Source organism: Staurois parvus, unplaced genomic scaffold (assembly GCF_062004578.1).
Source record: "Staurois parvus isolate SC_StPar_1 unplaced genomic scaffold, SC_StPar_1.0 ptg000510l, whole genome shotgun sequence".
Lineage (NCBI taxonomy): Eukaryota > Metazoa > Chordata > Amphibia > Anura > Ranidae > Staurois > Staurois parvus.
In genome coordinates, this window is record NW_028318306.1 from 378561 (window position 1) to 391272 (window position 12712).

Consider the following 12712-nt stretch of genomic DNA (forward strand, 5'->3'; position numbering starts at 1 on the left):
TCACACACTGCTGGTGTGTTCAGTTTTTTGACATAGGGTGCTGGCAGATTACGGGCCTCCCATAGCTGCTGCCAGGCCCCTAATCTGCCATAGGCCCCTATATACCGCCTCCTCATGCTGCTGCCAGGTCCAGAGTCTGTCATGGGTCCCTGTACGGCCTCCCATTGCTGCTGTCTCCATCGCCACACTCTGCCATGTGCCACTTTCAGGTCTCCTCACACACTGCTGGTGTGTAGAATTTTTTGACATAGGGTGCTGGCAGATTAAGGGCCTCCCATAGCTGCTGCCAGGCCCCTAATCTGCCATAGGCCCCTATATACCGCCTCCTCATGCTGCTGCCAGGTCCAGAGTCTCTCATGGGTCCCTGTACGGCCTCCCATTGCTGCTGTCTCCATCGCCACACTCTGCCATGTGCCACTTTCAGGTCTCCTCACACTGCTGGTGTGTAGAATTTTTTTGACATAGGGTGCTGGCAGATTACGGGCCTCCCATTGCTGCTGCCAGGCCCCTAATCTGCCATGGGCCCCTATATACCGCCTCCTCATGCTGCTGCCAGGTCCAGAGTCTGTCATGGGTCCCTGTACGGCCTCCCATTGCTGCTGTCTCCATCGCCACACTCTGCCATGTGCCACTTTCAGGTCTCCTCACACACTGCTGGTGTGTAGAATTTTTTGACATAGGGTGCTGGCAGATTAAGGGCCTCCCATAGCTGCTGCCAGGCCCCTAATCTGCCATAGGCCCCTATATACCGCCTCCTCATGCTGCTGCCAGGTCCAGAGTCTCTCATGGGTCCCTGTACGGCCTCCCATTGCTGCTGTCTCCATCGCCACACTCTGCCATGTGCCACTTTCAGGTCTCCTCACACTGCTGGTGTGTAGAATTTTTTGACATAGGGTGCTGGCAGATTACAGGCCTCCCATTGCTGCTGCCAGGCCCCTAATCTGCCATGGGCCCCTATATACCGCCTCCTCATGCTGCTGCCAGGTCCAGAGTCTCTCATGCCATGTGCCACTTTCAGGTCTCCTCACACTGCTGGTGTGTTGAATTTTTTGACATAGGGTGCTGGCAGATTATGGGCCTCCCATAGCTGCTGCCAGGCCCCTAATCTGCCATAGGCCCCTATATACCGCCTCCTCATGCTGCTGCCAGGTCCAGAGTCTGTCATGGGTCCCTGTACGGCCTCCCATTGCTGCTGTCTCCATCGCCACACTCTGCCATGTGCCACTTTCAGGTCTCCTCACACGCTGCTGGTGTGTAGAATTTTTTGACATAGGGTGCTGGCAGATTAAGGGCCTCCCATAGCTGCTGCCAGGCCCCTAATCTGCCATAGGCCCCTATATACCGCCTCCTCATGCTGCTGCCAGGTCCAGAGTCTGTCATGGGTCCCTGTACGGCCTCCCATTGCTGCTGTCTCCATCGCCACACTCTGCCATGTGCCACTTTCAGGTCTCCTCACACTGCTGGTGTGTAGAATTTTTTGACATAGGGTGCTGGCAGATTACGGGCCTCCCATAGCTGCTGCCAGGCCCCTAATCTGCCATGGGCCCCTATATACCGCCTCCTCATGCTGCTGCCAGGTCCAGAGTCTCTCATGCCATGTGCCACTTTCAGGTCTCCTCACACTGCTGGTGTGTTGAATTTTTTGACATAGGGTGCTGGCAGATTATGGGCCTCCCATAGCTGCTGCCAGGCCCCTAATCTGCCATAGGCCCCTATATACCGCCTCCTCATGCTGCTGCCAGGTCCAGAGTCTGTCATGGGTCCCTGTACGGCCTCCCATTGCTGCTGTCTCCATCGCCACACTCTGCCATGTGCCACTTTCAGGTCTCCTCACACACTGCTGGTGTGTAGAATTTTTTGACATAGGGTGCTGGCAGATTAAGGGCCTCCCATAGCTGCTGCCAGGCCCCTAATCTGCCATAGGCCCCTATATACCGCCTCCTCATGCTGCTGCCAGGTCCAGAGTCTCTCATGGGTCCCTGTACGGCCTCCCATTGCTGCTGTCTCCATCGCCACACTCTGCCATGTGCCACTTTCAGGTCTCCTCACACTGCTGGTGTGTAGAATTTTTTGACATAGGGTGCTGGCAGATTACGGGCCTCCCATTGCTGCTGCCAGGCCCCTAATCTGCCATGGGCCCCTATATACCGCCTCCTCATGCTGCTGCCAGGTCCAGAGTCTGTCATGGGTCCCTGTACGGCCTCCCATTGCTGCTGTCTCCATCGCCACACTCTGCCATGTGCCACTTTCAGGTCTCCTCACACACTGCTGGTGTGTAGAATTTTTTGACATAGGGTGCTGGCAGATTACGGGCCTCCCATAGCTTCTGCCAGGCCCCTAATCTGCCATGGGCCCCTATATACCGCCTCCTCATGCTGCTGCCAGGTCCAGAGTCTGTCATGGGTCCCTGTACGGCCTCCCATTGCTGCTGTCTCCATCGCCACACTCTGCCATGTGCCACTTTCAGGTCTCCTCGCACACTGCTGGTGTGTAGAATTTTTTGACATAGGGTGCTGGCAGATTACGGGCCTCCCATAGCTGCTGCCAGGCCCCTAATCTGCCATGGGCCCCTATATACCGCCTCCTCATGCTGCTGCCAGGTCCAGAGTCTGTCATGGGTCCCTGTACGGCCTCCCATTGCTGCTGTCTCCATCGCCACACTCTGCCATGTGCCACTTTCAGGTCTCCTCACACACTGCTGGTGTGTAGAATTTTTTGACATAGGGTGCTGGCAGATTAAGGGCCTCCCATAGCTGCTGCCAGGCCCCTAATCTGCCATAGGCCCCTATATACCGCCTCCTCATGCTGCTGCCAGGTCCAGAGTCTCTCATGGGTCCCTGTACGGCCTCCCATTGCTGCTGTCTCCATCGCCACACTCTGCCATGTGCCACTTTCAGGTCTCCTCACACTGCTGGTGTGTAGAATTTTTTGACATAGGGTGCTGGCAGATTACGGGCCTCCCATTGCTGCTGCCAGGCCCCTAATCTGCCATGGGCCCCTATATACCGCCTCCTCATGCTGCTGCCAGGTCCAGAGTCTCTCATGCCATGTGCCACTTTCAGGTCTCCTCACACTGCTGGTGTGTTGAATTTTTTGACATAGGGTGCTGGCAGATTATGGGCCTCCCATAGCTGCTGCCAGGCCCCTAATCTGCCATAGGCCCCTATATACCGCCTCCTCATGCTGCTGCCAGGTCCAGAGTCTGTCATGGGTCCCTGTACGGCCTCCCATTGCTGCTGTCTCCATCGCCACACTCTGCCATGTGCCACTTTCAGGTCTCCTCACACACTGCTGGTGTGTAGAATTTTTTGACATAGGGTGCTGGCAGATTAAGGGCCTCCCATAGCTGCTGCCAGGCCCCTAATCTGCCATAGGCCCCTATATACCGCCTCCTCATGCTGCTGCCAGGTCCAGAGTCTGTCATGGGTCCCTGTACGGCCTCCCATTGCTGCTGTCTCCATCGCCACACTCTGCCATGTGCCACTTTCAGGTCTCCTCACACTGCTGGTGTGTAGAATTTTTTGACATAGGGTGCTGGCAGATTACGGGCCTCCCATTGCTGCTGCCAGGCCCCTAATCTGCCATGGGCCCCTATATACCGCCTCCTCATGCTGCTGCCAGGTCCAGAGTCTGTCATGGGTCCCTGTACGGCCTCCCATTGCTGCTGTCTCCATCGCCACACTCTGCCATGTGCCACTTTCAGGTCTCCTCACACACTGCTGGTGTGTAGAATTTTTTGACATAGGGTGCTGGCAGATTACGGGCCTCCCATAGCTGCTGCCAGGCCCCTAATCTGCCATGGGCCCCTATATACCGCCTCCTCATGCTGCTGCCAGGTCCAGAGTCTGTCATGGGTCCCTGTACGGCCTCCCATTGCTGCTGTCTCCATCGCCACACTCTGCCATGTGCCACTTTCAGGTCTCCTCGCACACTGCTGGTGTGTAGAATTTTTTGACATAGGGTGCTGGCAGATTACGGGCCTCCCATAGCTGCTGCCAGGCCCCTAATCTGCCATGGGCCCCTATATACCGCCTCCTCATGCTGCTGCCAGGTCCAGAGTCTGTCATGGGTCCCTGTATGGCCTCCCATTGCTGCTGTCTCCATCGCCACACTCTGCCATGTGCCACTTTCAGGTCTCCTCACACACTGCTGGTGTGTAGAATTTTTTGACATAGGGTGCTGGCAGATTAAGGGCCTCCCATAGCTGCTGCCAGGCCCCTAATCTGCCATAGGCCCCTATATACCGCCTCCTCATGCTGCTGCCAGGTCCAGAGTCTCTCATGGGTCCCTGTACGGCCTCCCATTGCTGCTGTCTCCATCGCCACACTCTGCCATGTGCCACTTTCAGGTCTCCTCACACTGCTGGTGTGTAGAATTTTTTTGACATAGGGTGCTGGCAGATTACGGGCCTCCCATAGCTGCTGCCAGGCCCCTAATCTGCCATGGGCCCCTATACCGACTCCTCATGCTGTGACGTTGCAACAAGGTGGAATTCAACCCTACATATGTTAGACCGCCTTTACGAACAGCAAAAGGCCATCACAGATTTCCTGATGTTAAAAGCGGATAAAGGTATTCCCTGTGTAACTTAGATGTCAGCCATTGGCAGCTCATGCGTGACACCTGCGCTTGCTCAGGCCCTTTGAGGAGGCCACGCTATTCGTGAGTCGGCAGGACTATGGGATGAACGACGTCATTCCTCTGTTGCACGTCCTGGAACAAATGCTGTTAACAATGGCTGGTCAGGGTGCGGTAGACGTGGCGCACAGATCTCAACGCCACATGACCCCTGTGGGGGCAGGACAGGAAGAAGAGGAGGAGGTAGAGGAGGACATTGGTGCTCAGGAATTATTGAGTGAAATGGGTGGTTTTTCCACTCAGCGGACAGGAGTGGAGGAGCAGGAGCATCTGGTAGAGGAGGAGGAGGAGGAGGAGACAGAGGCCCCAGACGCACCGTGGCAGTATGCTGTGGAGATGGAGGCAGGGAGTCCCTCGCATTCCTTGGCACAAATGGCCCATAGCATGCTCGGTTGCTTGCGTAGCGACAGCCGAATAATAACCATCAGACAGAGGGATGACTTTTGGCTGTCCACCTTGTTGGACCCTCGCTACCGTTCCAAAATGGTGGCCTTTTTCACACCTGCTGAGAGGGAGGCCAAAATAACGTACTATAAAAACCACCTATGTAGTCAGCTGGTCTCTGCCTGTCTGCGCCAACGTCCATCCTCAGACACTGTGGGCCCTGTGCGCTCGCGTTCCGCTGCCATGGCAGCAGGGGAGGGGTGGGGTGGTAGGAGCAGTGGCAGCTCCACCAGCAGCGGCTGCCTCAGTCTGCAGTCGATGATGAGTAGCTTTCTTCACCAGCGCAGTGAGGAAACTACTAACCAGCCGCAGCAGCAGCAGCAGCAGCAGCAGCAGCATCAGGTGGACCTGGAGCAGGACCTCAAACAACAGGCTTAGGCCTACTTGGACAGCACCCTGCCAACCGAGGTAGACAATCCCCTTGACTACTGGGCAACGAAACTTGACCTTTGGCCCCAACTAGCTGAATTTGCCCTTGAAAGGCTGTCATGCCCGGCCAGTAGCGTGGCATCGGAGCGCGTGTTTAGTGCGGCAGGAGGTATTGCAACTCCGCGGAGGACACGACTGTCCACCCAAAGTGTGGAGAGACTGACGTTTGTGAAAATGAATCAGGCGTGGATTAGTCTGGATTTCAAACCACCAGTTCCTGACACAACTGACTAAATCCGCCATGAATCATGCCCCAAACATGTGCCACTTTCAGGTCTCCTCACACTGCTGGTGTGTTCCATTTTTTGTCATAGGGTGCTGGCAGATTACGGGCCTCCCATAGCTGCTGCCAGGCCCCTAATCTGCCATGGGCCCCTATACCGCCTCCTCATGCTGCTGCCAAGTCCAGAGTCTCTCATGGGTCCCTGTACGGCCTCCCATTGCTGCTGTCTCCATCGCCACACTCTGCCATGTGCCACTTTCAGGTCTCACACACTGCTGGTGTGTAGAATTTTTTGACATAGGGTGCTGGCAGATTACGGGCCTCCCATAGCTGCTGCCAGGCCCCTAATCTGCCATAGGCCCCTATATACCGCCTCCTCATGCTGCTGCCAGGTCCAGAGTGTGTCATGGGTCCCTGTACGGCCTCCCATTGCTGCTGTCTCCATCGCCACACTCTGCCATGTGCCACTTTCAGGTCTCCTCACACTGCTGGTGGGTTCCATTTTTTGTCATAGGGTGCTGGCAGATTACGGGCCTCCCATAGCTGCTGCCAGGCCCCTAATCTGCCATGGGCCCCTGTTGTCGCTTGTTGGCATATTCCGCTCGTTCAGATGCTCCTTCTCCTGCTACTCCTCTTCACGGATTCCGTCAGCAGTCTTTCTTGGAATCCGTTTCCAAGAGACAACAGTTTGCGAGCACGCACCAGACGGTGCAGAAACTGAACGTCCTCCTGTCCAAGTTGCTGCTGCCAGGCTCGTAATCTGTCATGCGCCCCTGTACCGCCTCCTCATGCTGCTGCCAGGTCCAGAGTGTGTCATGGGCCCCCGTACCGACTCCAAATGCTGCTGCCAGGCCCGTAATCTGTCATGGGCCCCTGTACCGCCTCCCCATGCTGCTGCCACGTCCAGATTGTGTCATGGGTCCCTGTACGGCCTCCCATTGCTGCTGCCAGGCCTGTAATCTGCCATGGGCCCCCGTACCGACTCCTCATGCTGCTGCCAGGCCCGTAATCTGCCATGGGCCCCTGTACCGCCTCCTCATGCTGCTGCCAGGTCCAGAGTGTGTCATGGGTCCCTGTACGGCCTCCCATTGCTGCTGTCTCTATCGCCACACTCTGCCATGTGCCACTTTCAGGTCTCCTCACACTGCTGGTGGTTTCCATTTTTGTCATAGGGTGCTGTATGGCCTCCCATTGCTGCTGCCTCCACCGCCACACTGTGGCTCCACACTCTGGTTTTGGCCCCGTGACTGCCCAAATGAGTGAAGTGTGCGGTGATTCTAAGATCGACGGCACTCATCTGCATGTCATACTGCCTGACAGTATTATTTCTCTTCCCCAGCAGACTCCAAGGGCATTTAAATTAAAGGTACAGTGTTCAGCACTAATATTAAGTCTCTCTGAAGCCTAGAAACACCCTTTTTTAAGTTAAATTCACAGCGAATATATTCGACTCGAATCGAAATTTTTCTACGAATTCGCCGAATCAGTCGAATCGAATTTTTGAATACTTCGCTCATCTCTAGTTACAACCTTAAATACGGGTGTAACATGTTACATGTTTCTAAAGGTGTTCCTATCCTTTAAGATTTTTCTTCTCTGCACAGCAAACAGCTACACTCCATAGTCTGGTTTTCCCAGAATCCTCATAAACCTTTATATTCTTCTGGGTTCTTTTCTGAGGTATTGGTTAAGAATGAAGGAGGTGGTTTAATATCACTTGAGTGGAAGTGGTCTGAAGGATTCTGCAATCAATCTGGTGAGTTCTCATATTGACCATACATGGTGGTGGAAGCAATTGGAGTTACAAGATTTGGTTACCAGTTGGACTGTCACATCAGATTGGTGTTTTGGACTTTTTTCACTTCACCATTCTTTAGTTAAATGATATTTAATAATTTATGTATATCTCATTTTATATGGTATTCTTTACTATGTATTAATAATACCGTATTTTTCGCTCCATAAGACGCACCTGACCATAAGACGCGCCTAGGTTTTAGAGGAGAAAAACAAGAAAAAAAATATTCTGAACCATTGGACTGCAGACACAGTACAGGGGATGACCAGAGACTGCGGACACAGTACAGGGGATGACTAGAGACTGCGGATATAGGACAGGAGATGACCAGAGACTGCGGACACAGTACAGGGGATGACCAGAGACTGCGGACACAGTACAGGAGATGGCCAGAGACTGCGGACACAGTACAGGGGATGACCAGAGACTGCGGCCACAATACAGGAGATGACCAGAGACTGCGGACACAGTACAGGAGATGACCAGAGACTGCGGCCACAATACAGGAGATGACCAGAGACTGCGGACACAGTGCAGGAGATGACCAGAGACTGCGGACAGTACAGGAGCTGACCAGAGACTGCAGACATAGTACAGGGAATGACCAGAGACTGCGAACATACTACAGGGGATGACCAGAGACTGCGGACATAGTACAGGGGATGACCAGAGACTGCGGACACAGTACAGGAGATGACCAGAGACTGCGGACACAGTACAGGGAATGACCAGAGACTGTGGACATAGTACAGATGACCAGAGACTGTAGACAGTAAAGGAGATTACCAGAGACTGCGGACCTTTGGGGAGGGAGGGGGAGCGGGTACCTGAATTTGACAGGTACCTGCTCCCACTTCCACGGAGTTGTCCCTTCTTCTTCCCGCGGCGGCTTGTGACAGCTGGGTGCCCACTGCGCATGCGCGAGAAGCTCTGCATTTTGTGAAAGGCCCAGAGTCTTCTGGGAACTGTCATGTGTCCCAGAAGACACCGGACCATTCACAAAGCGCAGCGCTTCTCGCACATGCGCAGTGGGCACCCGGCTGTCACAGAAGCCACCGCGGGAAGACTGCAGCGCTGGAGCGAGGAACAGGTAAGGTCCTGCAGGAGAGAAGAGCTGAGTGGCCGGCCCGATATTCTGACATGGTGGCGGCAGAAATACCGGACTGGCCGCTTTACATTAGCTCCATAAAACGCACTGACATTTTCCCCCCCTTTTTGGGGGGAAAAAGTGCGTCTTACGGAGCGGAAAATAAGGTAAATTATATTTGGCTAGGGCCTACTTACATTTACCTCACATACATGATAAGTTTAATTGCACTTAAAGGGGCAGCTGCCTAGATATTTATTGATTTCACAAAATATTATATAATTTGATTTGGTTTGGCACTGTTTCATTTTTCAATTAGTTTACACTGCACTCAAAGACTTGTACGAAGAAATAAAACAACTATTCCAAGATGATACATCAATGAGTAAATTTCTAAAGCTATCTATGAAATAATACATCTGTGCTAAAATAAAAACTTAATTTTCAGCTTATTTTACTTTGAGCTAAGCATGTTGTTTGTTTAAAACAGAATTTATCCTTTAATATTCCAAATGTCACTGATCTGCTTTGCATTTGAACATGACCGTAGTATAAAGTACACCGTGTACTCACTAGTAAATGGATCTGAACTCTGGAACTCTGAATATCATATTAAATAAAGTAAACTTTTATCATCGGGTTAGATGAACCCTTAAATAATATTGTTTCCATGCAGAATATTGTATAAAATTAGGAAATAAGTTTAAAGAATAAGTTCACCTTTTCACAAAAAAATAATAGCAGCACTCACAGAGCCATGGTAATTCATTGAGAACTACAAGCCAACAGCCGCTAAGGCTGTTGGCACTTGTAGTTTTCTCATTCACAGAGGACTGTGAATGAGTGACGCAGCCAGGTGGGCGAAGCCCTGCGCGGTTACATTTTTTAAAAATTTTGACAGCTAGCAGGGAGAGAAGAGTCCACCTGCTAGTTGACAAAGTGGGGCTGAATATGGGTATAACTTGTAACATGTTATGAAAGGTGAACTTAACCTTTAAAAGAATTTTGTAATGAGATAAATATAAGGGCTTTCTTTGTCGACTCCTCCTTCTGCTAGTTTCAGGATGGTCTTTGAATTAAATATTTTCTAATTTAATTACCTTTTAGAAGCATTTAGTAAGCCAAGTTACAGTGAAGTTCTGATATGCATGCTTGCTCTGGGCAAGTGACTGGGAAAGTATTAAAGACTAAGGATCACTATGGAAGCCAGTACACTTGGAATTATAGACCAAGTGATCAGCATTCACAAATCATGTGTATCACTTTCATGTTTCCTTTAATAGGAAAACTGAACAACTCAAAACCAGGATACCATGGGTAAACCATCTTCAACAAAATTGAGCCAAAACCCACAAACTCAGTGCAACCTCCTAACCTTTAGGCATAATCTAAAGTATCTGTGTTTACTTTACATCTTGATTATTGATTTTCATAGTAAACGGCATGAACAAAAACTCAAATATATATGGCTAACGTCACTTATTTTTTTTATTTCACTTATTTATCTCACTAAAGCTGGCCATAGATGGATCAAAATCCCGTCTGTTCAGAAGGGACCAGCCAAATTTCGATCCCACTAATAACTGAACTTTGTTGAAAGGGAATGTTGAAAAATGTTTGTTGCTCAGCTGGCTGCAGCCAATTGGCTATAATTGCTGATCAGTGTATTCTGACTGTCAGAATACAATGGCACAGTGGGGAGGATTCCTCCATGCATAATTTTTTTTCAATCAGTCCATTGGCTGGTTGAAAAAAAATGAAGCATCTATGGCCAGCATAAGACTCTGACAAACAAAGAATATTAGCCATGTGCTCTATCAATCAGTTACAGTGATTAGGAATTAGACAACAACTGGTCGTTTTAATTCTAGTTATCTTTGATGGGCCATGTCACCAGAAATACATTCATGAGATTATAATGAGTCTCTTTGTATTGATCTGTACATAAGGTTATTGTATTCATATTAGTGTACTATTGCAACAACACAGTTGTTGAGTACTGTCCATGATAGTTTTTATATGCAGTAACAATCCTTTAACTAGTAGCACAAATAAAATGGTATCATAGACAGTACACATCTTATTTTGCTCTGGAATGTAGTTGTATTTGTAAATAGAAAAAAATAAAGAAAAAAAATGTGCAATTGTATGCTGATTTTAACTGTTTGTTTTCTTATAAATACAACTCCAAGAATCTAGTGGTGACTTTTCAATGAAAAACTGTATCTAAATACTACAGTATAGTAATTATTTGCAGTTCTAGTTTTAGATGTAGGCCGCTGGGGTGTGTCAGCCCCTGATTTCTTATGTAGTGCTGTGAAAAAGTATTTGCCCCCTTCCTGATTTTTTTTTTTTTGCATATTTGTCACATTTAAATGATTCAGATCTTCAAGCACATTTTAATATTACACAAAGATAACCTGAGTATATACATAATACAGCTTTTAAATGATGATTTTATTTAGTAAGGGAAAAAAACTGTCCAAACATGCCTGGACCTATGTGAAAAAGTAATTGCTCTCTCTTCCTTGCTAAATCATGAATGAGCTGTGATTAACTACATTTTTTAGAAAGCTGAGATAAATTTCACTGGCCACATCCAGGCCTGATGACTGCCAGATCTGTTGAATGAAGAAATCCCATAAATAGAAGCTGCCTGACAAAGTGAAGCACACTAAAAAGATCTCAAAAAGCAACACATCATGCCACAATCTAAAGAAATTCAAGATCAGATGAGAAACAAAGTAATTGACATGTATCAGTCTAGAAAGGGTTACAAAGCCATTTCCATGGCTTTGGGACTCCAGCAAACCACGGTGAGAGCCATTATCCACAAATGAAGAAGCCTTGAAAGAGTGGTGAACTTTCCCAGGAGTGGCCGGTCCACCAAAATTACTCCAAGAGCACAACAACGACTCATCCAGGAGGTCATAAAAGAACCCAGAACAACATTTAAAGAACTGTAGGCCACACTTGCCTCTGTTAAAGTCTGTGTTTATGATTCAATAAAAAGAAAGAGACGGGGAAAAAATGGTATCCATGAGAAAGTTTCAAGGCAAAAGCCACTGCTGACCAAAAGAACACAAAGGGTTGTCTCACATTTGCCAAAAATATCTTGTTTTCCCCAAGACTGTTCGGCAAATATTCTGAGGACTGATGAGACAAAAATAGAACTTTTTGGAAGGTGTGCACAACACAGCATTTTATAAAAAGAATATCATACCAACAGTCAAACATGGTGGTGGCAGTGTAATGGTCTGGGACTGCTTTGTAGCTTCAGGACCTGGATGACTTGCCATAATTGATACAACAATGAATGCTGCTCTATACCAGAAAATCCTTAAGGAAAATGTCCGGCCATCAGTTCCTGACCTCAAGCTCAACACACCAGCAAGTCCAGCTCTGATTGGCTCAAAAAAAAAAATTAAGGTTTTGTAGTGTCCTAGTCAAAGTCCAGAATTAAATCCAATTGAGATGCTGTGGCATGACCTTAAAAAGGCCGTTCATGCTCGAAAATTTTTCAATCTGGCTGAATTAAAACAATTCTGGAAAGAAGAGTGGGCCAAAATTCATCCACATGTGAAAGATTAATTGCCAATGGTTGTAAATGTTTAATTACAGTTTTTGTCACTGAGTGTGGCACAAGCAGGTATTAGGTTTAGGAGACAATTACTTTTTCACATAAGGTGAGGCAGGTTTAAATAGCCTTTTTCCCTTAATAAATTAAATCATCATTTAAAAACTGTGATTTGTATTTACTCAGTTTATATTTGTATAATATTAAATTTGTTTAATGATCTAAATCATTTAAGTGTGATAAATATGCAAAAAAAAGAAACAGTGAGATTTCTCTGCAACAATACCCCACTTTTTGTTTGTGGACAGTTTAGTATATTTAACTTACTTGGTCTTTTCACCCATTATTATATAATACCTGAAATCATCACTGTACTGTAAGGTTTAAGAACTACAGCTGCAGATCTATTTCATGTGATAGTATTCTTGTATTTTAAGTATTGAACCTTTAGTTCGACAAGAGACCAAAATAAAATATATATTTTTAATTTTTGCAAGGATATTGTCTCATGCTATC

General features: G+C 48.5%; 1 long non-coding RNA gene across 1 annotated transcript in view; it reads right to left on the minus strand.

Moving 5' to 3' along the window:
- LOC149451901 (uncharacterized) overlaps window positions 1-12712 on the minus strand; it is a 252985-nt gene that overhangs the window by 57434 nt on the left and 182839 nt on the right. The gene's annotated exons all lie outside the window — the stretch shown is intronic.